The 26613-nt window shown below is 38.9% G+C and overlaps 1 protein-coding gene across 1 annotated transcript in view; it reads right to left on the bottom strand.

Annotated features, from left to right (window-relative positions):
* TASP1 (taspase 1) overlaps positions 1-26387 on the bottom strand; it is a 680735-nt gene extending 654348 nt beyond the window's left edge. Inside the window, exon 1 of the mRNA XM_053712134.1 lies at positions 26258-26387. The gene's annotated coding sequence lies outside the window, so the exon portion shown is untranslated. The remainder of the gene's footprint in view (positions 1-26257) is intronic.
* Between the last annotated feature and the right edge of the window lie 226 nt (positions 26388-26613).

Genomic DNA, 26613 nt, shown 5'->3' with positions numbered 1-26613 from the left:
TTGTTCAATCTCCAGGCAGTCAGCCTCAGAGAAATTAGATTTGGATGGTTGAAAGGACCCTGAAGTAGAAGGTCCTGTTTCAGAGGCAGAGACCATGGTGGAAAGGATGACATGTCCACTAGATCTGCATACCAGGTCCTGCGTGGCCACGCAGGTGCTATCAGAATCACCGATGCTCTCTCCTGCTTGATCTTGGCAATCAGTCGAGGGAGCAGAGGAAACGGTGGAAACACATAAGCCAGGTTGAAAGACCAGGGCGCTGCTACAGCATCTATCAGTGTCGCCTTGGGATCCCTGGACCTGGATCCGTAACACGGAAGGTTGGCGTTCTGGCGAGACGCCATGAGATCCAGTTCTGGTTTGCCCCAACGATGAATCAGTTGTGCAAATGCCTTCGGATGGAGTTCCCACTCTCCCGGATGAAAAGTCTGACAACTTAGAAAATCCGCCTCCCAGTGCTCTACACCTGGGATATGGATAGCTGATAGGTGGCAAGAGTGAATCTCTGCCCAGCAAATTATTTTTTAAACTTCTAACATCTCTAGGGAACTTCTCGTTCCCCCTTGATGGTTGATGTAAGCTACAGTCGTGATGTTGTCCGACTGAAATCTGATGTACCTCAGAGTTGCTAACTGAGGCCAAGCCTGAAGAGCCTTGAATATCGCTCTTACTTCCAGAATATTTAATGGAAGGAGAGACTCCTCCTGAGTCCACGATCCCTGAGCCTTCAGGGAGTTCCAGACTGAACCCCAACCTAGAAGGCTGGCATCTGTCGTAACAATTGTCCAATTTGGCCTGCGAAAGGTCATACCTTTGGACAGATGGACCCGAGATAGCCACCAGAGAAGAGAATCCCTGGTCTCTTAAACCAGATTCAGTTGAGTGGACAAATCTGTGTAATCCCCGCTCCACTGACTGAGCATGCATAGTTGCAGCGGTCTGAGATGTAAGCGTGCAAACGGCACTATGTCCATTGCCGCTACCATTAAGCCGATTACTTCCATACACTGAACCACCGAAGGGCGCGGAATGGAATGAAGAACCCGGCAGGAATTTAGAAGCTTTGATAACCTGGACTCCGTCAGGTGAATTTTCATTTCTACAGAATCTATCAGAGTCCCTAGAAAGGAAACTCTTGTGAGTGGGGATAGAGAACTCTTTTCCTCGTTCACTTTCCACCCATGCGACCACAGAAATGCCAGTACTATGTCCGTATGAGACTTGGCAATTTGGAAGTTTGACGCCTGTATCAGGATGTCGTCTAAATAAGGGGCTACTGCTATGCCCCGCGGCCTTAGGACCACCATAAGTGACCCTAGAACCTTTGTAAAGATTCTTGGGGCTGTAGCTAATCCCAAGGGAAGAGCTACAACTGGTAATGCCTGTCTTAAAAGGCAAACCTGAGAAACCGATGATGATCTTTGTGTATCGGAATGTAAAGATAAGCATCCTTTAGATCCAGTGTAGTCATATATTGACCCTCCTGGATCAGTGGTAGGATGGTACGAATAGTTTCCATCTTGAACGACGGATCTTTGAGGAATTTGTTTAAGATCTTAAGATCCAAAATTGGTCTGAAGTTTCCCTCTTTTTTGGGAACCACCAACAGATTTGACTAAAAACCCTGTCCCTGTTCCTCCTTTGGAACTGGATGGATCACTCCCATAACTAGGAGGACTCGTACACAGTGTAAGAATGCCTCTCTCTTTATCTGGTGTGCAGATAATTGTGAAAGGTGAAATCTCCCTTTTGGGGGGGAAGCTTTAAAGTCCAGAACATATCCCTGGGATATAATTTCCAACGCCCAGGGATCCTGAACATCTCTTGCCCACGCCTGGGCAAAGAGTGAAAGTCTGCCCCCTACTAGATCCGTTCCTGGATAGGGGGCCGTTCCTTTATGCTGTCTTAGAGGCAGCAACAGGCTTTTTTACCTGCTTACCTTTTTTCCATGTCAGGTTTGGTCTCCAGACCGTCTTGGATTTAGCAAAAGTTCCCTCTTGTTTATTATTAGAGGAAGTTGATGCCGCACCTGCCTTGAAGTTTTGAAAGGCACGAAAATTAGCCTGTTTGGCCCTAGATTTGGACCTGTCCTGAGGAAGGGCATGACCTTTTCCTCCAGTGATATCAGCAATAATCTCCTTCAACCAGGCCCGAATAGGGTCTGCCCCTTGAAGGTAATGTTAAGTAGCTTAGATTTTGAAGTCACGTCAGCTGACCATGATCTAAGCCATAGCGCTCTGCGCGCCTGTATAGCAAAACCAGAATTCTTAGCCGTTAGTTTAGTCAAATGAACAATGGCATCAGAATAAAAGAATTGGCTAGCTTAAGTGCTCTAAGTTTGCCAAGTATGTCATCTAATGGAGTCTCCACCTGTAAAGCCTCTTCCAGAGACTCAACCCAGTACGCCGCAGCAGCAGTGACAGGGGCAATGCATGCAAGGGGCTGTAGGATAAAACCTTGTTGAATAAATATTTTCTTAAGGTAACCTCTAATTTTTTATCCATTGGATCTAAAAAAAAAAAAACACAACTATCCTCGACAGGGATAGTAGTACGCTTTACTAGAGTAGAAACTGTTCCCTCCACCTTAGGGACTGTCTGCCATAAGTCCCATGTGGTGGCGTCTATTGGAAACATTTTTCTAAAAATAGGAGGGGAAGAGAACGGCACACCTGGTCTATCCCATTCCTTATTAATAATTTCTGTAAACCTTTTAGGTATTTGGAAAAACATCAGTACACACCGGCACTGCAAAGTATTTATCCAGTCTACACAATTTCTCTGGCACTGCAATGGTATCACAGTCATTCAGAGCAGCTAAAACCTCCCTAAGCAACACGCGGAGGTGTTCAAGCTTAAATTTAAATGTAGAAATATTAGAATCAGGTATCTTTCCTGAGTCATTAACATCACCCACTGACTGAAGCTCTCTTTCCTCAGCTTCTGCATATTGTGAGGCAGTATCAGACATGGTTCTTAAAGCGTCAGTATGCTCTGCATTTTGTCTCACCCCAGAGCTATCTCGCTTACCTCTAAGTTCAGGTAGTCTGGCTAATACCGCTGACAGTGTATTATCCATGACTGCCGCCATGTCTTGTAAAGTAAACGCTATGGGCGCCCTAGATGTACTTGGTGCCATTTGAGCGTGAGTCCCTTAAGCGGGAGTCAAAGGGTCTGACACGTGGGGAAAGTTAGTCGGCATAACTTCCCCCTTGTCAGATTCCTCTGGTGATACATTTTTTAAAGACAGAAAATTATCTTTATTGCATAAAATGAAATCAGTACATTTGGTACACATTCTAAGAGGGGGTTTCACCATGGCTTTTAAACATAATAAACAAGGAGTTTCTTCTATGTCAGACATGTTCATACAGAATAGCAATGAGACTAGCAAGCTTGGAAAACACTTTAAATCAAGTTAACAAGCAAATATAAAAAAACGGTACTGTGCCTTTAAGAGAAACAAATTTTGTCAGAATTTGAAAAACAGTGAAAAAATGCAGTAAATCAAACGAAATTTTTACAGTGTGTATAATAGGCTAACAGAGCATTGTAAATGGATGATTAACCCCTTAGTTAAAAAAACGGATCAAAAAAACGAAATAGACTTTTTTTAACAGTCACAACCAACTGCCACAACAAGCTGTGGCCCTACCTTCCCCAATAAATGACTTTGGAAAGCCTTTGGGCCCTTTAGAGATGTCCTATAGCATTCAGAGGGCCTTTGAGGGAAGCTGGATGTCACAGTTTGTAATTTTAACTGCACCAACTGTAACTTTTATACTACAACAGTGGAAATTGTTTCTAGTCAAAATTTAAGCCAGCCATGTGGAAAAAACTAGGCCCCAATAAAGTTTTATCACCAAAGCATATATAAAAACGATTAAACATGCCAGCAAACGTTTTATATTGTAAATATCATAAGGGTATTACCCCTGGGAGTAAGCATGATACCAGTCGTTCAGGCTTAACTTACATTAATCCGGTATCAGCAGCATTTTCTAGTGTTTTCCATCTCTAGAAAAAATTATAACTGCACATACCTGATAGCAGAATAAACTGCACGCCATTCTCTCGCTGAAGTTACCTCATCTGTGTAATCCCCTCAGACATATGTGAGAATAGCAATGGATCTTAGTTACAACCTGCTAAGATCATAGAAACCTCAGGCAGATTCTTCTTCTATTTACTGCCTGAGATAAAATAGCACAACTCCGGTACTATTTAAAAATAAACTTTTGATTGAAGAAAATAAACTAGCTATATTTAACCACTTTCTCCTACAACGTCCTTGCTTGTTGAGAGTTGCAAGAGAATGACCGGGTATGACAGTTAGGGGAGGAGCTATATTACAGCTCTGCTGTGGGTGTCCTCTTGCAACTTCCTGTTGGGAATGAGAATATCCCACAAGTAATGGATGATCCGTGGACTGGATACACCTTACAAGAGAAATGGGAATAGGCAAAAACTTTATAGACAACACATTTGCGATGTGCTCCTCACCTCTCGCCACTCCTGTTCGCATGCGTAATTGAAATTCTCGCCCTTAAAATACAAAACCACCCTCATATAAATGGTATACAAATAGCAAATACACACCATAAAATGATGTTATATGCCGATGATATTTTGTTCTGCATCACCAGACCATTGAACTCCATTTCTCATATCATACACAGCCTTGATGACTTCGGACGGATGTCAAATTTTTTGATAAACAAAAATAAATCGGAAATCCTTAACGTCAACCTCCCCGCCACAGAAGTACATAAACTTACAAACATTTGAACATTTAAATGGCAACCGCTTTCACTTAAATATTTGGGTATATTTATTTCAAACACTCCCTATTCCACTTCCCAACACTTTTATTTCTTCCCTACAGAACAAATTATTTGAGTTAATTTGTAGAAATACCAAAGCTCGAATTAATAAAAAAAATTATGCTCCTTCTTATGAACATGAGAGGCTTAGACGTCCCCGACTTCCATAAATACAGACAAGCGACTTTCCTCCAACGCATTATAGACTGGTCCTCAAACATCAACAATAAAATATGGGTCCAACTCGAACAGAACATTACCGAATCCACATACTTAAGCGCACTTTGTTAGACTCCAAAAGACAGGGACAAACATAAAAAACCTTACTAAAACCATAGCAGGAACATTCTCTGTTTGGGACAAGATATTGGTGGAATACCCATACATATCTTCCAGGATCTCTATACTTACACCCCTGAATCACAACTCGGAATTCATACCAGGCCTCCATCACCCAAAAACAATCATAGGTCCAACTAACAGAATACTTCAAATTTATCATCTGGGGGATGACTGACACTCACACACTACGACCTGTTGGAGATGCGGCGCAGTAAATGCACATATGGCCCACATTTGGTGGCTCTGCTCCAAAATACAGGATGCATGGGACGCTATATCACGAGAAACGAGTAAAATTCTGGAATTTAATACCCCACTTGACCCATGCCTCTGGCTCTTCAACAAAACCTCCAAAAAATTCTCAACACCACAGAAAAAAACTGTTCAACATCCTAGCTAACTGTTTCAAAATTCTCATAGCCAGAAACTGGAAGTCTGATAAAATCCCATCTATAATACAATGGCAACAAGAATGTAACCGCAGAATTTCCTTAGAGGAATTCCACTACCTGAAAATTAAGAACTTAGACCTCTTTGCACTCGTACAATCCCTATGGGATTCATACATACTAAACTACTCCTCAAATCACGTAGCTCAATAAAAAGAGTTAGGCACTATACTACTTACAGCCATGCACACCTCAGCAGAGTGTTATATTTGTTTGTATTATTTAATATTCGGTTTATATTAAGTTAAATGTATAAAGAAAACTTGTTACATAAAAACTCTGTAATGCCAATAATATCACTGTTTATAATGGAAATTTATATGATTGTTGGCGTTCAATAAAAATTAAAAAAAAAAAAAAAAATTATATATATATATATATATATATATATACACACACACACACACAGAAGCAGGGAACCAGCACTCTTTTTTGACATCCAGCTGCCGGGGTGCGCTTACAAACAGTCAAATATCCACACAGCAAAGAAGGCACTCTCCATTTGAATGAGCCGTTTATTAGTAAACGTTTTCGGGGTCTCCCCCGTCCTCAGACCACTTACAGGCATTAATCACAACACAACTTAAATACCTACTTACCCCCACCGTGAGACACCGCCATCAGACTCCCAGCTTCCGTGTAGCGCAACTGCGCGTGCATTTTACTTTGTAGTCTGTCCCCGTTGGCTCTCCTTAGTTCCGGGCACGCATGCGCAGTTGCGCTACACGGAAGCTGGGAGTCTGATGGCGGTGTCTCACGGTGGGGGTAAGTAGGTATTTAAGTTGTGTTGTGATTAATGCCTGTAAGTGGTCTGAGGACGGGGGAGACCCCGAAAACGTTTACTAATAAACGGCTCATTCAAACGGAGAGTGCCTTCTTTGCTGTGTGGATATATATATATATATATATATAAACACTTTATAGGATACAAATAGCATCATAATTATAGTATACTTAGGGCAGTAAATACATATTTCTCTGAGACTTATACTGTATAAAATTGCCCTGAATATAGACAGTAAGAACACAAAAACATGGAGCAGTTAAAGGGTATCATGACATGTGAAACATAGATATCAAGCTTATGCGATAAAAAGAACACCTGGTCTAAACCTGTATGAAGAAGCTATTGAAGTTTTGACTCAAATGAGGGGTATTAGGAGACTTGGGCAATGTATAATCTGGTATTAAACTAGTTGTGGCTCTCTTAAGAGGCCTTAGATACCATATCAGTAGGTAAGAATGTTGAAGGTAATGGTAACTGACATATTTGTGAACACATTAACACTATTTCTAAAATTGCAATAGTATACAGGGTTATAATCGCCTAACTGAAATTTGGCAAAAATAAGTGGTAATATAGGCAAGCACTAGAGCCCTATATCAGAGTCTAGGTCACAGGCGGTGTATCATCTCAGAAACATCTCCTGATATGTAATAAAATAGTTGCTCTGCTTTATTAATGGGAGACATTGTGACTATGTTTTATAATGTATGGGCTGCTTGATATTCCAGTCCTGGAAAATGTGAAATCTTAGTTAAGATCCAGACTAAGTGTTGGTAAAGACAGGCAGAACAGTCATCAATCAGGGGTTAAGTATGCTAGAATAGGTGTAATACACTATAACCAAGAAGTATATGCTCACTCAGGTGCATGCTCAGCATTAATGCGTCAACAACTCAGTAAAGTCTCATCAGCTAATAAAACATTGAGGTATGAAATTAGAGGTAATAGTAAAGCACCCAAGTAATCTGGATAAGTGCCATATTAGAGTTTATATCAAAATATAAAGTTTCGTAGGGGCTTCAGGATCATGTCTAATATCCTAGCCAATATGCAAAACACACAAAGAATAATGTCAAACTGGTTAAACTATAAAACAGTAGAGCATTAATGTTTAGGAGAAGAGCATATATGCTAGTAAATCCTAACTTTAAAAAGATATGGGGGGTACTAAATATAACTCCAGGGACATGTAACATCAGCAATAAGATCGGTGCAAGTTTGTATTATGGAATAGAGGGCATAAAAGCCAGTGTCATTCAGTTTGCATGTAAAAATGCGATAAACAAAAAGTGAACGTTGAAGAGAATGTTAATGCAGGCTCTGTCGGATCCAGTTACAAATCAAAAGTTGAGCCTATACCCGTTTTCAGCAGATATCTGTCCCGGAGATTAAAAAGGAGCTCTCCCAGTGACCAGGACACAACATATCCAATGCCCAGTCTATAATGATCAATGTTCCATACCCAACTCTGTGAAAGCGGCAAAAGTGTAAGTTCTGGGTCTCATTCGCACCAATTGATCAGCTCTCCGCTGTCAGGAAGCAAGCGTTGCGTCTCCACTACTGTGAGGTAAGGTTTGGGCCTTGGTAGCCGACAGGACTCTGCATTCTGTGGGGTCTGTTCCAGTAATGCTACGATGCTCATTACAGTTGTTGTGCGGTCAATAAGGAGCGGGTCATAGTGGTCTTGTGATGGGACACCAATGTCGTAGTTATTTATGTTAGGTAGCGAGGGTTGTTGTTGTAGCGTCATCGGCAGGCATTCCAAAGGCAATTCTAACTGTGTATCTCCGGGGTCCTTGCTAGTTAGTGCGTTGCTGGTCATTCCCCTCAATGTTGATTCTAAGGAATCTGATAAATCAGAAAAACAGCCATCTTCCTCCGTTTTGAGAGTAGCTTCAGGTTTCGTCCTATAAGGCTTTGAGCCAGTAGCAGTGGTGGAAGGCCTACTGATTTTGCCACTCTAAGTGCGATGGCTCTCTCCTAGAGGAGTTATTAAACATTGATATAGCTGCATATTTCTTCTCAGACCGAAAATCCTTTAGTTATAGACCAGTTAGTGGTAGCCCACATATAAAATTAGTTTGGGATTTTGCTGAAAATAAGTAGTTTTTTAATCAAATCCTAGGAGCTCAAGAGTTATGCTTCTGCCTGCCTCTGCTGTTGGCTCCGCCCCCAAAAACACCCTATTCTTAATAAGCTTACCCTGTTTGTTAGACTTGCGTTCTGTCATTGACAAGTTTGGAAAAGCAGCAGCTGAATTCTTACTTCTGGATCTTCAATAAGTTTCAAACTCTGGCAGTTGAGACTGCCTGGGATGAAAAAGCTTTGAAAGCTGCTTTCTGGAATGGACTGTCTGATTAAAAGACAAAAAAATTTCAGAGATGTTCCTTAGTCTCGATTTGTTTATTGAGTTATGCATTCATCTAGACACCCATCACTTTGAGAGGTTACAGAAACAAAAGAGTGAACATAGGTCCAAGAAGATTCCAGTTAAACCTGCTTATCATTATGTTCCTCATATTAGTTCTCCTGAAGACCCTAATACAAATAATCTGTGGAAATTGGAATGATACACCATAAAGAACCTGAATGCTAATGTAGACGATCTTTGGGGCTATGTCTGTACTTTGGACAGAAAGGTAATCTTCTAAGAAATGATCTTATTTGTCAAGTAAAAGAGAAGACTTAACTCAGGTAGAAGCCATACATATGTATTACCTTCCTCTCCAATTATATTAACAGTCTCTCTGACATTAACATTCAATTATGTTACTATTCACCTACAATTGATTCTGGACCTGCTGGAATGTTTATGGGTGAAGGTTTTGCTCAGAGACATGGAATACCCTTCATTACAAAAGTCAATCCTCTAAGAGTGGGCATCCTCTGGGTTCTTGCACCATTCCAGCATGAGACCATACCATACTAATTAAATTACTTTTGGAATTCTCCTTACTGAAGGAGTGGCATTTCATCTAGTAATTAGAATTCTTCTTATCTTAGGGATACCATGGTTTAAACTTCATGAGCCATTTTTTCTCATCAAGTGGAGATCTTCTTTCTTGGGCTATACAATGTCTTAGAAACTGTCTCAAAGTTCCATCTAATCTGGCAGTCATTTCAGTCAAATCTGACATTCAAACATTCTACTATGATTTTGCTGATGTGTTTTTCAAGTCTAAAGCTGAAGCAGTTCTTCTACATCAACTTATTCCCTGACTCCATGCTACCTAAAGGGAAGATAGCTGCTGTCACCTCCTGAAACTAAGGCACTTAAAGAATACATTTCAGAAATTTTTATAAGAGCATTCATCTGCCCATACTCTTCACCTGCTGAAGTGGGATCTTTCTTTGGAGAAACGAAAGATAGTGGTCTATATCCCATGCATTGATTATTGTTCACTGAAGCATAAAAACAATCAAGAATAGCTTCCACTCAGTACAGAACTCTTTATATATTTAAGAGTTGCCAGAATATTTACAATGCTAGACATAAGAGGTACATAAAGCATTATTAGAATTTGAGAAGAGAAAGAATCGAAGACAGCCTTTAACACTAGATTTGGTTATTACAACATCTTTTGAGAAAACTTAGTTTGTTATTGTTTACCAAGAGGATATCTGGGTATTCTCCTCTACGTTTAAATATCAAGTTAAGCATGTTCTTCTGGTTCTCCAACAACTTTAAAATCATTATCTCTATGCCATATTAGAGAAATGTTTCTCCCATCAAGCAACAATGCCCTTCCTGGTTCAAGGATCCTGAGAAGTTTGAAAGCAATTCAACCTTGGCCTCCTCCAACCTTTCTTAAAAGGTCTTCAGAAATGTCTTAGCTTTGTCAATTGTTATAGCAAATTCATCAATAATTATGTTACTATTTATGCTTCCCTAACTGCTTTACAAACTAAGATGTTAGCCTGAGTGCATGTTAATAAGTTCTCTGGTCATCCTAGTTTCGGTTACACCATCAAGAGATTAAAACAACATGTCTGGTAGACAAATTTAATAAAGATGCTCAAACTTATGTTATGTCTCCTTTTGTACTATGTATAGTGCAAATTAAGTTCCCAGGCAGCTCCCTTCACCTGCCTTTACCTAATTGACCTTGGTCTCATTTGGAAATGGATTTCATCACTAACTTACCTGACTCCAAAGGAAACACAGTAATATGATTTGTAGTTGATTGATTCTCACAAATGACTCACTTCATACCTTTGCCTGGTTTACCCTCTACTCAGAAAAGGTCAACTTTGTTTATTCAGTACATTGTTCATCCCTACGGCTTGCCTACTTGCAATGGGTCGGATAGAGGTATACAGTTTGTTTCAAGATTCTGAAGGTGAATTGGGAATCACAAATTTCCTTAAACTCACAGAACATAGCAACCACTCCTCCTTAGAGACCTACCTTCGTCATTATATCAATGTCCATCAGAACAACTTTTCTACTTTGTTAACTCTGGCAGAAAGAGCTCACAATGGAATATTTCTTGAAGAATTCACCTGCTCAAGCTGCTCTGGGAAATAAACCTTGTGCCTTTCCTCTGGTCACACAGTCTCAATACAAAGTTGCCTGTAAAATAAAAATAAACCCTAAGCTAGCTACAATGTAACTATTAGTGATATTGTAGCTATCTTAGGGTTTATTTTATAGGAAAGTATTTAGTTTTAAATAGGAATAATTTAGTTAATTGTAGTAATTTTATTTAGATTTATTTAAATAATATTTAAGTTTCTGTTGACTTCTGTCTGGTCAACTCTCTGCAACATTAGCGATAAGTCCAACGAATTTTGATTAATTATTTTTCGTCTTCCAAGAGATTTGCTGACTGACGCAGTTCTGATACTTGCTGGTTTCGGGTTGGCATCAAGATTTTGTCTTCCTTACATAATCTGAAGTTTAAACAACCCTCTGTGGTTTGTCAGTCTGTTCTGTATCCTCTGTCACATTGGGCCGATATCCTATGAACTGGTTCTACCCTTTACCTTTGGTGTTCACCCAGTTTTTCATACATCTTTTGCTTATTTTCTCTGTAAACTGGTCATCTTCCTCCTTTCATGATTGACATCAAGAGTTTGAAATCGCTCGCATTTTAGATTCTAAACATCAGGGTATCAAGTTGTAGAATCTGGTGGCCTGGAAAGATTACTTCATTGTTAACCATTCTTGGGTTTCTACCATTCATCTGCATGCTCCTGCTCAGCTGTTTCATGGTTACCACCCTTGTCTATCCCTAGAGGGCTCACTGGTGAGTGGGGCAATGTTATGTTCACAGTTGTTGTTCGCGGTTGTTGTGCAGCATCATTTGTCGACCTGTAAATTATTTTCTCATGTTGCCTACCTTGGTGTTGTGTATACATTGCAGCAATCATTGAATCTTGTTCCACGTCATTATTGTTGCTCGTTTCTGACACAGTGTTATACTTTTTTATTCGTCTAGGTTGTCTATGCCCAAGTATTGACTTTGTCCCATTGTGTGCTTGAATTTTCTCAGAAGTTTTTCTTTTTTTTGACCTTTGTTTGTTTTTTTTGACCATTCTTCGGCCCCAAGTGATTTTGTTTGTGACCTTCTGCTTCCTCCTAGCCTACTCCTTTGGTTTATGATTCTATACTTCTACTGTACTTTTGGTATTGACCCTGGCCAGTCAACATCACCTTGACCATCCCTGCTACTGTTTGGTAACATCCTGGGACTCATTCACTGCGTTGAGACAGCGATGTTTAATGTCCCTTTTGAGCCAATGGGTCCACACCTAAACAAACTTTAACACAGTACGTACAGCTGGATATGTTCTTATTTTGATTTTGCTTAGTTCTCTTGGTATCCTTTGCCTACCTAGGTAGGTTCAGGACTGAAATACTAGGAACTAGATGTAGGTGGCTTCACGTATATGCCTCCTGTCATTGGCTCACCCAGTGTGTTCAGCTAGCTCCCAGTAGTGCATTGCTGCTCCAACAAAGGATAACAAGAGAATAAAGCAAATTTGGCCATAAAAGTACATTGGAAATTAATTTAAAATTGCATGCTCTGTTTATACATTTTAAAAAACAAACATATTATTTGCTTCAGTTGTTTTTCAGTAGCCAAACTCCAGCTACCATTACCTTAGAGGAGCCCATCAGGACTTGATACTGGAGTAGATATGGCTAGCAACAGACACTATGCTAATAAAGCTAGCATTGTTTTGTGGTTTGTTATCTTCACAGAGGCCAATTATATTAATATTTTAAGGTATTTACTGTCCCTTTAAGTCTGAGTAAAAAAGCCCCGAGTTTGACTCTAGGTTTCAAGAAGAATGAAGAAATCAAATTATTCCAAGAAATAGCCACCTTAAATTGATGGTAAACTTTTGCCTTTGTATGAACAGATCCGGAATGTTAGCAATGTTTTAGATGGTGTTTAATTCATTAATTGTATCGAAAATACATTTTAACTTACTTTTTAATGTAGGACTAAAATTTAAATACCCCGTGCTCCAGCCACCCACTTTTAACCCTTTCCGGTCCAATTTATTGTAGCACCATCAGACTAAGGCCTCCTAGCTCAGGTGTACATGTAACCTGGGTCGTTCTGCTTGCCCCCCCGGCTTCCAGCAGCAGTCCGGGTGCCTGCTTGCATTCGTCTTTTACCAGTGATCAGTGCACAGTGCCACATCTAGCCTAGCTGTGGCGCTGTACACAGAACACTGGTAAAGAGATGGGCGCACGCAGGCACCGGGACCGCTACAGGGGGGAAAGCGTAACGACCCAGGTTACATGTACACCCCAGGCCAGCACTTGCCCCTCCACAGCAGGCTCCGTAGGAGCACACGGGGAGAGGATCTCACCCCCTAGGGAGTCTGCCTCATTTCAAGGGTGGGGGAACAAAGCATGGGGAAAGGACCCGGAGGAAATGTCACTGGGAACTTTGGCACCTTTGAGGGAACATGTCGGAATATATCCGACATTGGACCGCAAGTGGTAAAACCTTTTGTCGGATATATTCCGACATAGGACCAGAAAGTGTTAAAAGTACTTTTTTATGTGAGCTAACAGACTGAATTGTTCTACAAGCTACATCCTATATACAAATAAAAATTCTTGTGAGTGCCATATGGCTAAAGTCCTGATTGGCAAACAGTGAAATGGGGGGGCCAAAGCCGGGGGTATTTGTATTTCAGTGCAACATTAAAAAGTAACAGAGTGCATCTTTATTACAACTGATGACTTAAACTCAATATAAAATATTGCTAACATTCCAAATATTTATACAAAAGGGAAAGTTTACCATCTTTTTATGTTTAAATCTTTTTTATTTATTAGAATATACATTTTCAGTTGGGTACAACATAAGCAATTAAAGGGACACTGAACCCAAAAATTTCCTTTCGTGATTCAGATAGAGCATGCAGTTTTAAGCAACTTTCTAATTTACTCATATTATCAATGTTTCTTCGTTCTCTTGCTATCTTTATATAAAAAAGAAGGCATCTAAACTTTTTTCTTGGTTCAGAACTCTGGACAGTAGTTTTTAATTGGTTAATGAATTTATCCACCAATCAGCAAGGACAACCTAGGTTGTTCACCAAGAATGGGCCGGCATCTAAACTTACATTCTTGCATTTCAAATAAAGATTCCAAGAGAATGAAGAAAAATTGATAATAGGAGTAAATTAGAAAGTTGCTTAAAATTTCATGCTCTATCTGAATCACAAAAGAACAAAATTGGGTTCAGTGTCCCTTTAATTACATCTGCTTATGGGTATAATATCTATCTAACATTTGTGTATCTGACTGACTGTCTGAGAATAAAATACATTTAAAAAGATGTCAGTCTAGTTCATTTGAGTCTTTACAAGAGGCCTACTCTTGTGTTTTAGCAGAGTAGTTAGACTTGAAACCTTTCCTTCCAAGCCTTTTGTATGTTTTTTGACACAATAATAAAATGTCCATTGAAAAGAAAGGGGATTAAAGGGATAGGAAAGTCAAAATTAAACTTGCATGATTCATATAGAGCAGGTCATTTAAGACACTTTTAAATTTACTTTTATTTTCAAATGTGCTTCGTTCTCTTAGTATCCCTTGTTAAAAATGAATATGCACATATCATACACTAGTGGGAGCTGCTGCTAATTGGTGCCTGCACACATTTGTCTCTTGTGATTGGATAACTAGATGTGTTCATCTAGCTGCCAGTAGTGCTGTCCCTTCAGCAATGGATAACAAGAGAATTAAGCAAATTTGATAATAGAAGTAAATTGAAAATTTGTTTAAAATTGTATGTTCTATCTGAATCATAAAAAGAAAATGTTGGGGTTTACTATCCATTTAATGTATCCAACATCCAAAGTGGAAATAAAGAGAAAAAAAACAACAACAAAAAAAGAAAAAACAATAACAATAGAACCTGAGTTATAGCTAAGACATTTTGTAAACATGGGTTCTTAATAACAAACTCAGACATGAACATAAATAACCAAAAAATAAGGAAAATTAAACATGGATGCCAAGGACTAATTGTGGTATTAGGGTGCGATTTATGAGTCTCATCTTTGTTTTATTGACTTCTATTAATCAATCATGAGTAGTGAAATAATACTCAGACATGAACATAAATAATTCTAGCTCTCAGAATCTTTATTCATGTTATTGTTTTCTAGATCCCTCCTTAAAGGGACAGTCTACACCAGAATTGTTTTTGTTTTAAAAGATAGATAATCCCTTTATTATACATTCCCCAGTAGTGCATAACCAAGACAGTTATATTAATATACTTTTAACCTCTGTGATTATCTTGTATCTAAGCCTCTGCAAACTGCCTCTTTATTTCAGTTCTTTTGACAGACTTGCAGTTTAGCCAATCAGTGCCTGCTCCCAGATAACTTCTCATGCACGAACACAGTGTTATCTATATGAAACACGTGAACTAACACCTTCTAGTGGTGAAAAACTGTTAAAATGAATTCTGAAAAGAGGTGGCCTTCAAGGTCTAAGAAATTAGCATATGAACCTCCTAGGTTAAGCTTTCAACTAAGAATACCAAGAGAACAAAGCAAAATTGGTGATAAAAGTAAATTGGGAAGTTGTTTAACCCCTTAACGACCGAGGACGTGCAGGGTACGTCCTCAGAAAAAAGGCAGTTAACGCCTGAGGACGTACCCTGCACGTCCTCGGTGTGGAAAACAGCTGGAAGCGATCCTGCTCGCTTCCAGCTGCTTTCCGGTTATTGCAGTGATGCCTCGATATGGAGGCATCCTGCAATAACCTTTTATGGCCATCCGATGCAGAGAGAGCCACTCTGTGGCCCTCTCTGCACCGGACATCGATGGCCGGTATCGTTGGTGGGTGGGAGCCGGTGTGGGAGGTGGGTGGCGGCCATCGATGGCCCTGGTCATGTGGAGGGGGGCGGGGGCGCGTGCACGAGGGGGCGGGCGCGTGCACGGGGAGGGAGCGGGTGGGAACCGCTACACTACGGAAAAAATGTGTCCCAAAACAAAATAAAAGTGGGACATTTAATGCTTAAAAAAAACCCTTAGGTGTGATTTAGGTGGTGGGGGTTGGTCCGTGGGGGGATTGAGCTACACTGCAGAAAAAAAATAAAAAAAATACACATTTGATTGTTCAAACTGGGTACTGGCAGACAGCTGCCAGTACCCAAGATGGCCCCCAATAAGGCTGAGAGGGAGGCTTAGAGAGCTGTTTTGGGGGGGATCAGGGAGGTTGGGGGTTTAGGGGGGATCCTAAACACAGCATATGTAAATATGCTTCTTTTTTTTTTTTCTTAAAAAAAAACAAAAAACTTTTATTTTAGTACTGGCAGACTTTCTGCCAGTACTTAAGATGGCAGGGACAATTGTGGGGTGGGGGAGAGAAGGGAGCTGTTTGGGAGGGATCAGGGGGTGGGATGTGTCAGGTGGGAGGCTGATCTCTACACTAAACCTAAAATTAACCCTGCAAGCTCCCTACAAACTACATAATTAACCCCTTCACTGCTAGCCATAATACACGTGTGATGCGCAGCAGCATTTAGCGACTTTCTAATTACCAAAAAGCAACGCCAAAGTCATATATGTCTGCTATTTCTGAACAAAGGGCATCCCAGAGAAGCATTTACAACCATTTGTGCCATAATTGCACAAGCTGTTTGTAAATAATTTCAGTGAGAAACCTAAAATTTTGAAAAAATTAACGTTTTTTTTACTTTGATCGCATTTGGCGGTGAAATGGTGGCATGAAATATACCAAAATGGGCCTAGATCAATACTTGGCGTTGTCTACTACACTACACTAAAGCTAAAATTAACCCTAGAAGCTCCCTACATGCTCCCTAATTAACCCCTTCAATGCTGGGCATAATACACGTATTGTGCGCAGTGGCATTTAGCAGCCTTCTAATTACCAAAAAGCAAAGCCAAAGCCATATATGTCTGCTATTTCTGAACAAAGGGGATCCCAGAGAAGAATTTACAACCATTTATGCTATAATTGCATAAGTTGTTTGTAAATAATTTCAGTGAGAAACCTAAAGTTTGTGAAAAAATTTGTGAAAAAGTGAACAATTTTTTTTATTTGATCGCATTTGGCGGTGAAATAGTGGCATGAAATATACCAAAATGGGCCTAGATCAATACTTTGGGATGTCTTTGAAAAAAAAATATATACATGTCAATGGATATTCAGGGATTCCTGAAAGATATTAGTGTCCCAATGTAACTAGCGCTAATTTTGAAAAAAAAAGTGGTTTGGAAATAGCAAAGTGCTACTTGTATTTATGGCCCTATAACTTGCAAAAAAAGCAAAGAAGATGTAAACATTGGGTATTTCTAAACTCAGGACAAAATTTAGAAACTATTTAGCATGGGTGTTTTTTGGTGGTTGTAGATGTGTAACAGATTTTGGGGGTCAAAGTTAGAAAAAGTGTGTTTTTTTCCATTTTTTCTTCATATTTTATAATGTTTTTTATAGTAAATTATAAGATATGATGAAAATAATGGTATCTTTTGAAAGTCCATTTAATGGCGAGAAAAACGGTATATAATATGTGTGGGTACAGTAAATGAGTAAGAGGAAAATTACAGCTAAACACAAACACTGCAAAAATGTAAAAATAGCCTTGGTCCCAAACGGACAGAAAATGGAAAAGTACTGCGGTCATTAAGGGGTTAAAATTGCATGCCCTATTTAAATCATGAAAGTTTATTTTGGCCTAGACTGTCCCTTTAAGAATCCAATAGAACCAAATGCTGTCAGTATTTTCTTTATTATCTAGTATCCAAGCTGCTGCATCATACATCGTACAAGTAAACAGCATTTTGTTCTTAATTTCGGCCCAAGTTGGTTCGCCCATTTTCCAATATTTTGCTATGCAGGTCCTAGTGATGTGTTGATAGGTTTATTGTATTTTTGGATGTGTACATGAAGAAGGGCTTTTTACCATCACTTTAAAGGGACACTAAACCCAATTTTTTTCTTAAATGATTCAGATAGAGCATGCAATTTTAAGCAATGTTCTAATTTACTCCTATTATCAATTTTTATTTGTTCTCATGTTATCTTTATTTAAAAAGCAGGAATGTAAAGCTTAAGAGCAGGCCCATTTTTGGTTGAGAACCTGGGTTATGCTTGCTCATTGCTAAAGCTAGCCACCACTAAGCAAGTGCTATCCAGAGTGCAGAACCTAAAATGGGCTGGCTCCTAAGCTTTAAAGTCCTACTTTTTAAATAAATATAGCAAGAGAACAAAGAAAAATTAAAAGTAGGAGTAAATTAGAAAGCTGCTTAAAACTGCATGCTCTATCTGAATCATTAAAGAAAAAATGTGGGTTTAGTGTCCCTTTAAGCAGCAGAGAGCTCAATTCAGAAATATGGTCAGCTGTAATAAAGCTCAATAAAGCCACCAATAGTATGGTGTTAAAAGTTCAAATCTTTAAAACGCTTGAAATGGTTCAAAGGATTAACCTGTAAACCCCAAAATTAGAAACTATACAGGGATATGATCTTTAAAGACAGGAAACACATTTTTTGAAAATAATGTTTCTAAAGAACATGGCATTATCAAGACCAAAAACAATTCCTGGAAAAAACTGAAAGTACAGAAACCTGAACCTTCAGAGAACAAATAAACAAACAAAAAAAGCAATGCACCATTTCTTTCATGTAATTGGCAAGAGTCCATGAGCTAGTGACATATGGGATATACAATCCTACCAGGAGGGACAAAGTTTCCCAAACCTCAAAATGACTATAAATACACCCCTCACCACACCCACAATTCAGTTTTACAAACTTTGCCTCCTATGGAGGTGGTGAAGTAAGTTTGTGCTAAGATTTCTACGTTGATATGCGCTTCTCAGCATTGTTGAAGCCCGATTCCTCTCAGAGTACAGCGAATGTCAGAGGGACGTGAAGGGAGTATCACTTATTGAATATGATGATTTCCCTAACGGGGGTCTATTTCATGGGTTCTCTGTTATCGGTCGTAGAGATTCATCTCCTACCTCCCTTTTCAGATCGAAGAAATACTCTCAATTTACCATTACCTCTATTGATAACCGTTTCTGTACTGGTTTGGCTATCTGCTATATGTGGATGGGTGTCTTTTGGTAAGTATGTTTTTTATTACTTAAAGGGCCACTAAACCTAAAATCTTTCTTTCATGATTCAGATAGAACATACAAATTTAAACAACATTACAATTTACTTCTATTATTTATTTTGCTTAATTTTTTAGATATCCTTATTTGAAGAAAAAGTAATGCACATGGGTGAGCCAATCACATGAGGCTTCTATGTGCAGCAACCAATCAGCAGCTACTGAGCATATCTAGATATGCTTTTCAGAAAAGAATATCAAGAGAATAAAACAAATTAGATAATAGAAGTAAATTAGAAAGATGTTTAAAATTGCATTCTCTTTCTAAATCATGAAAAAAAAATGTGGGTTTCATGTCCCTTTAAGACACCTCAGCTATGGTTTGGCACTTTATGCATTTTTATAAAGTTCTAAATATATGTATTGTACTTATATTTGCTATGAGTCAGGTTCATGTATTTCCTTCTGCAGACTGTCAGTTTCATATTTGGGTAATATAAACATCTTTTAAAGACATTTTTTTCTTACCTGGGGTTTAGTCTTTTTTCAATTGACTACTTCTTGCAAATTGCGGGCGGTATTAGGCCCGCGGTTGCGTCAAATGCTAAACTTTATTGCGTCATTCTTGGCGCGAAAATATTTTTGGCACGGAAAAATACGTCTATGACGCAACTTCGTCATTTCCGGCGTCATACTTGACGCCGAGACCTTTCACACGATTGCGTCATTAGTGACACGAGTGTGTCATTTCCGGTTATTTTTTGGCGCCAAAAACTTTACGTTACGTTGTGCGTCATACTTGCCGCCAAACTTTTTCATTATTTCAATACCCCATTGATGTTTGCCTCTTGATTTTTTCTCTATCAGAGGCCTATGCTATTTGCTTTTTTTTCCCATTCCTGAAACTGTCATATAAGGAAATAGATAATTTTGCATTTTATGTTGTTTTTTCTCTTACGTTTTGCAAGATGTCTCTATCTGATCCTGCCTCAGAAATTTCTGCTGGAACATTGCTGCCTGACATCGGTCCTACCAAATCTAAGTGCATTTGTTGTAAAATTGTTGAAATTATTTCACTGAATGTCATTTGTAATAGTTGTCATGATAAACTTTTACATGTAGTTAGTGTATCCATCAGTAATAGCACATTGCCAGTTGTAGTTCCATCAACTTCTAATGTGCATGCTATACCTGTAAATTTTAAAGAATTTGTTTCTGATTCTATTTTGAAGGCTTTGTCTGCATTTCCACCTTCTAATAAACGTAAAAGGTCTTTTAAAACTTCTCATTTAGTTGATGAAATTTCAAATGACCAACAACATAATTTATCCTCTTCTGATGAGGATCTATCTGATAAAGAGATCCTTCCTCAGACATTGACGCGGACAAATCTTCTTATTTATTTCAAATAGAGTATATGCTTTCTTTATTAAAAGAAGTGTTAATTATTTTGGATATTGAGGTAACCAGTCCTATTGACGTTCAGTCTAATAAACGTTTAAATGCTGTTTTTAAACCTCCTGTGGTTTCTCCAGGGGTTTTTCCTATTCCTGAGGCTATTTCTGAAATGATTTCTAGGGAATGGAATAAGCCAGGTACTTCTTTTATTCCTTCTTCAAGGTTTAAAAAATTGTATCCTTTACAAGCAAAATCTTTAGAGTTTTGGGAAAAGATCCCCAAAGTTGATGGGGCTATTTCTACTCTTGCTAAACGTACTACTATTCCTATGAAAGATAGTACTTCCTTTAAGGATCCTTTAGATAGGAAGCTTGAATCTTATCTAAGGAAGGCCTATTTATATTCAGGTCATCTTCTCAGACCTGCAATTTCTTTGGCTGATGTTGTGGCTGCATCAACCTTCTGGTTGGAGAATTTAGCGCAACAGGAATTGGATTCTAACTTATCTAGCATTATTCGCCTATTGCAATATGTTAATCATTTTATTTGTGATGCAATTTTTGATATTATCAAAATTGATGTTAGATCCATGTCTTTAGCTATTTTAGCTAGAAGAGCTTTGTGGCTTAAATCTTGGAATGCTGATATGACATCTAAATCTAGATTACTATCTCTTTCTTTCCAAGGTAATAATTTATTTGGTTCTCAGTTGGATTCTATTATTTCAACTGTCACTGGGGGAAGGGAGTTTTTCTGCCTCAGGATTAAAAACCTAAGGGTAAATCTAAGGCTTCTAACCATTTTCGTTCCTTTCGTTAGAATAAGGAACAAAAACTCAATCTTCCCCCCAAGGAGTCTGCTTCCAATTGGAAGCCTTCCTCAAATTGGAATAAATCCAAGCCATTTAGGAAACCAAAGTCAGCCCCTAAATCCCCATGAAGGTGCGGCCTTCATTCCAGCTCAGCTGGTAGGGGGCAGATTAAGGTGTTTCAAGGATATTTGGATTAAAATCTGTCCAAAATCAATGGATTCAGAGCATTGTCTCTCAAGGGTATTGAATAGGATTCAGAGTAAGACCTCCTGTGAGAAGTTTTTTTTTCTCTCACGTATCCCAGTAAATCCAGTAAAAGCTCAGGCTTTCCTGAAGTGTGTTTCAGGCCTGGAGTCTTTAGGGGTAATCATGCCAGTTCCTCCTCAGGAACAAGGTTTGGGGTTTTATTCAAATCTATTCATTGTACCAAAGAAGGAAAATTTATTCAGACCAGTTCTGAATCTGGAAATTTTGAATCGTTATGTAAGAGTACCAACTTTCAAGATGGTGACTATAAGGACTATTCTGCCTTTTGTTCAGCAAGGACATTATATGTCCACAATAGACTTGCAGGATGCATACCTTCATATTCCGATTCATCCAGAACATTATCAGTTTCTGAGATTCTCTTTTCTAAACAAGCATTACCAATCTGTTGCTCTTCCATTTGGCCTAGCAACAGCTCCAAGAATCTTTTCAAAGGTTCTGGGTGCCCTACTCTCTGTAATCAGAGAACAGGGTATTGCGGTGTTTCCTTATTTGGATGATATCTTGGTACTAGCTCAGTCTTTGCGTACTGCAGAATCTCACACAAATCAACTAGTGTTGTTTCTTTGGAAACATGGTTGGAGGATCAATTTACCAAAAGTTTCTCGATTCCTCAGACAAGGGTCACCTTTTTAGGCTTCCAGATAGAGACAGAGTCATGGACACTGAATCTAACAGACAAGAGACGTTTAAAATTGGTTGCAGCATGCCGGCACCTTCAGTCTCAGTCATTCCCTTCAGTGGCTATGTGCATGGAAGTTTTAGGTCTCATGACTGCAGCATCGGACGCGATGCCCTTTGCTCGTTTTCCCATGAGACCTCTACAGCTTTGTATGCTGAATCAATGAACGACACTCTCTGACATGGTGGATAGATCACCATCGTTTAGTTCAAGGGGCTTCTTTTGTTCGGCCAACCTGAACTGTGATCACAACAGATGCAAGTCTTTCAGGTTGGGGAGCTGTTTGGGGATCTCTGACAGCACAAGGGGTTTGGAAATCTCAAGAGGCAAGATTACCAATAAATATTTTCGAACTCCGTGCAATTCTCAGAGCTCTTCAGTTTTGGCCTCTGCTAAAGAGAGAACCGTTCATTTGTTTTCAGACAGACAATATCACAACATTGGCATATGTCAATCATCAGGGTGGGACTCACAGTCCCCAAGCTATGAAAGAAGTATCTCGGATACTTGTTTGGGAGGAATCCAGCTCTTGTCTAATCTCTGCGGTGCTTATCACAGGTGTAGACAATTGGGAGGCGGATTATCTCAGCCGCCAGACTTTACATCCAGGGGAGTGGTCTCTCTATCCAGATGTGTTTTCTCAGATTGTTCAATTGTGGGGTCTTCCAGAGATAGATCTCATGGCCTCTCATCTAAACAAGAAACTTCCCAGATACCTGTCCAGGTCCAGGGATGTTCAGGCGGAAGCAGTGGATGCACTGACACTTCCTTGGTGTTATCATCCTGCTTACATTTCCCCGCCTCTAGTTCTCCTTCCAAGAGTGATCTCCAAAATCATCATGGAACAATCATTTGTGTTGCTGGTGGCTCCAGCATGGCCACACAGGTTTTGGTATGCGGATCTGGTTTGGATGTCCAGTTGCCCGCTTTGGCCACTTCCGTTCGGCCAGACCTACTATCTCAAGGTCCGTTTTTCCATCAGGAGTTTGGAAGACTTACATTTCATGGTGTTCTTCTCATAAATTCTCCTGGCATTCTTTTAGAATTCCTAGAATTTTACAGTTTCTTCAGGACGGTTTGGATAAGGGTTTGTCTGCAAGTTCCTTGAAAGGACAAATCTCCGCTCTTTCTGTTTTATTTCACAGAAAGATTGCTATACTTCCTGATATACACTGTTTTGTACAGGCTTTAGTTCTTATTAAGCCTGTTATTTAATCAATTTCTCCTCCTTGGAGCCTTAATTTGGTTCTGACGGCTTTACAGGTTCTTCCATTTCAACCTATACATTTTTTGGACATTAAACTACTTTCTTGGAAAGTGTTGTTCCTTTTGGCCATCTCTTCTGCTAGAAGAGTTTCTGAGTTATCTGCTCTTTCTTGTGAGTCTCCTTTTCTGATTTTTTTCATCAGGATAAGGCAGTTTTGCGGACTTCTTTTTCATTTTTACCTAAGGTCCTGAATTCTAACAACATTAGTAGAGTAATTGTTGTCCCTTCCTAAGAATTTTTTGGAAAGTTCCTTACATTCTTTGGATGTGGTAAGAGCTTTGAAATATTATGTGTAAGCTACTAAAGATTTCAGGAAGACTTCCAGTCTATTTGTTTTATTTTCTGGTCCTAGGAAAGGCCAGAAGGCTTCTGCTATTTCCTTGGCTTCTTGGTTGAAACTTTTGATTCATCAAGCTTATTTTGAGTCGGGTCAGGCCCCGCCTAGGAGAATTACAGCTCATTCTACTAGATCAGTCTCCACTTCATGGGCTTTTAAGAATGAAGCTTCAGTTGATCCGATTTGCAAAGCGACAACTTGGTCCTCTTTGCATACATTTACTAAATTCTACCGTTTTTATGTATTTGCTCATGGACTCTTACCAATTACATGAAAGAAAACATCATTTATGTAAGAACTTGCCAATATGAAAAAAATGAATTTATCAGGTAAGAGTCCATGATGCCCACCCTTTTTATGGTGGTTATGATTTTTTGTATAAAGCACAATAATTTCCAAATTTCCTTTGTTGATGCTTTCTACTCCTTTCTTTATCACCCCACTGCTTGGCTATTCGTTAAACTGAATTGTGGGTGTGGTGAGGGGTGTATTTATAGGCATTTTGAGGTTTGGGAAACTTTGCCCCTCCTGGTAGGATTGTATATCCCATATGTCACTAGCTCATGGACTCTTGCCAATATGAAAGAAATGAATTTATCAGGTAAGTTCTTACATAAATTATGTTTTTGAAGAATTTCCAAATACTGCAGAATAGAGAATTTCAAAAGGAAACTCCTGAATTGACACCATTAGCCAAAGGCTGTCCAAATAATGTAATAAGCATGATCTGTCACAAGTTTATAGATCTTCAGAAAGGTAGAAACTATTTATCTGAGACTACTTAAAAGGGCATGATACCCATTTTTTTTTTCTTTTATGATTAAGATAGAGAATACAATAAAAAAAAAAAAGGTTTCCAATTTACTTCTATTATCAAATCTGCATTGTTCTCTTGTTATTCTATGTTGAAGAGATATCTAGGTTGGTAACGTGCACATGTCTGGAATACTACGTGACAGGAAATAGTGCTTACGTGACAGGAAATAGTGCTGCCATCTATTGTTCTTGCTAATGTAATGTGCTTAGTAGGTTGTGGCTAGATTTTTTTTAGAGGGAGACGTCCCTTTTTCTATATATAGTATTTTAATTAGAATTTTAGTTATCTGTTGGCTATTTTTCCTATTTCTTTTTATGAAATAAATTGTTGTTTTATATATATATATATATATATATATATATATATATATACACACTTAACATTGTTGCAAAACTACTGCCATATACTGCTGCAGAAACATGCACACTCCTGATCTTACCTTCCTGCTTTTCACCAGACATACAAACAATGTTCCAGATTTCTCAACACAAAAACAATCATCTGAAGTGGTTCAACATATAAGATAATGCAAAAAAAAAAAAATATATATATATATATATATATAATGCGGAAAAAGGCAGTGATTTGTGCTTTTGTGCCACTCATCTATTTTTGTTGACAAATTCATTCTTGTGCAACAGCAAAACGCTAAAATCTATATTTGCACAAATTGCAAAGTAATTAATTTGGTAATTAAAAAAGCCGAGCAGCACGAAGGGCTGCCTTCTTCTGTATAGCATATATTTGATTGAAACAATGAGTTTACAAATTCATTATAACGCTCTAATGTAAGGCGATGGTCTGGAGCTTGAGCCCCTACGGAAGGCAGGAAGTGGTTCATTTTAGCGCTGAGCTCATTCAATGAGCGATGAGGAGATCAGAAATCTCCCCAACAGCTCAATGCACACAAATACCGGGCCTTGGGAGTCTCTAGTCTGTACCTTTACCGACTGCAGAGCATGTACAATGCTCCCATGAGTTCCGGTCAATAAGAGCATTGTCGCTGGTTACCATGGCAATGGTCTGAAGCTGGAGCTCCAACAGAAGGCAGGAAAGGGTTAACTTCACAGGGTTTCATGCAGCCTGGTTACTTGCAACATTGTATCAAAATTTGGTTCACAGCAGCAGCACTGAGAATAAAAAAAAACTAAAAATACTAAATTTAGCAGGAGGGACAACTAAAATACAAAATTACCTATGTATATACAAGTTATTGAGCTGGTTGTTCGTTCCTGGGAGTGAGCTTCTGTGTGTGCGTGTGCGTGTCTATATATATATATATATATATATATATATATATATATATATATATAGTGCCAAAAAAGGATCTGTACTCACATCTATGTAATCACAGCTGCCAAGATGTCAGGATCAGTTGTATATATTGATGGAAAAACATCTGCACTCATTTACAATAAAACAATACAGATTTATTTAAACAAACTTGTCAAGATACAGATAGACATATAGATAGATAGATAGATAGATAGATAGATAGATAGATAGATAGATGATAGATATAGATCTTCAGGTAAAGTGAATATTTTTAGATTAACAAATGACAATAATTTATACATATACAGTGTTTACTGTAATATAAAAACTAATCATTTACCCTTTTTATTTTAATCATAGGATAATTTAGCTTATGAAATGCTTGAATCATTTAGAATGGCACAGCCACAGTGTAAATTAAGAAATCATTACCTCTCTGCCTCCCATGCTTCTCCAGCTACCCTGTCTGCACTCACAGCTGCCCTGTCAGTACAGTTAGTGCAGCAGGATGAGTACGATCGGACAAACTGTGCAGCTGTGCTTCCAGCATGCCTTGCACCCGAGTTTCTCCAATGCTAATTGGAGGATGCAGCTGTCACTCAGCCTCAGCCAGAGCACTTCCAATCGATGACATCACTGTTGTCATGGCATCCTTGCAGACTTCCTGGTTTCAATTGTAAATAATGGCTGCCTGTAGTACTGGCTCAGGCTGCTTCAAAGCTAACACAGACATGACCTCCTTCTCTTGGGCTGCATTTTACCGGCATTATCATTGCTGGTAAGTACAC

Source organism: Bombina bombina, chromosome 4 (genome assembly GCF_027579735.1).
Source record: "Bombina bombina isolate aBomBom1 chromosome 4, aBomBom1.pri, whole genome shotgun sequence".
Lineage (NCBI taxonomy): Eukaryota > Metazoa > Chordata > Amphibia > Anura > Bombinatoridae > Bombina > Bombina bombina.
The sequence above is the reverse complement of the archived record's forward strand: the minus strand, read 5'-3'. Positions and strand labels throughout refer to the sequence as shown.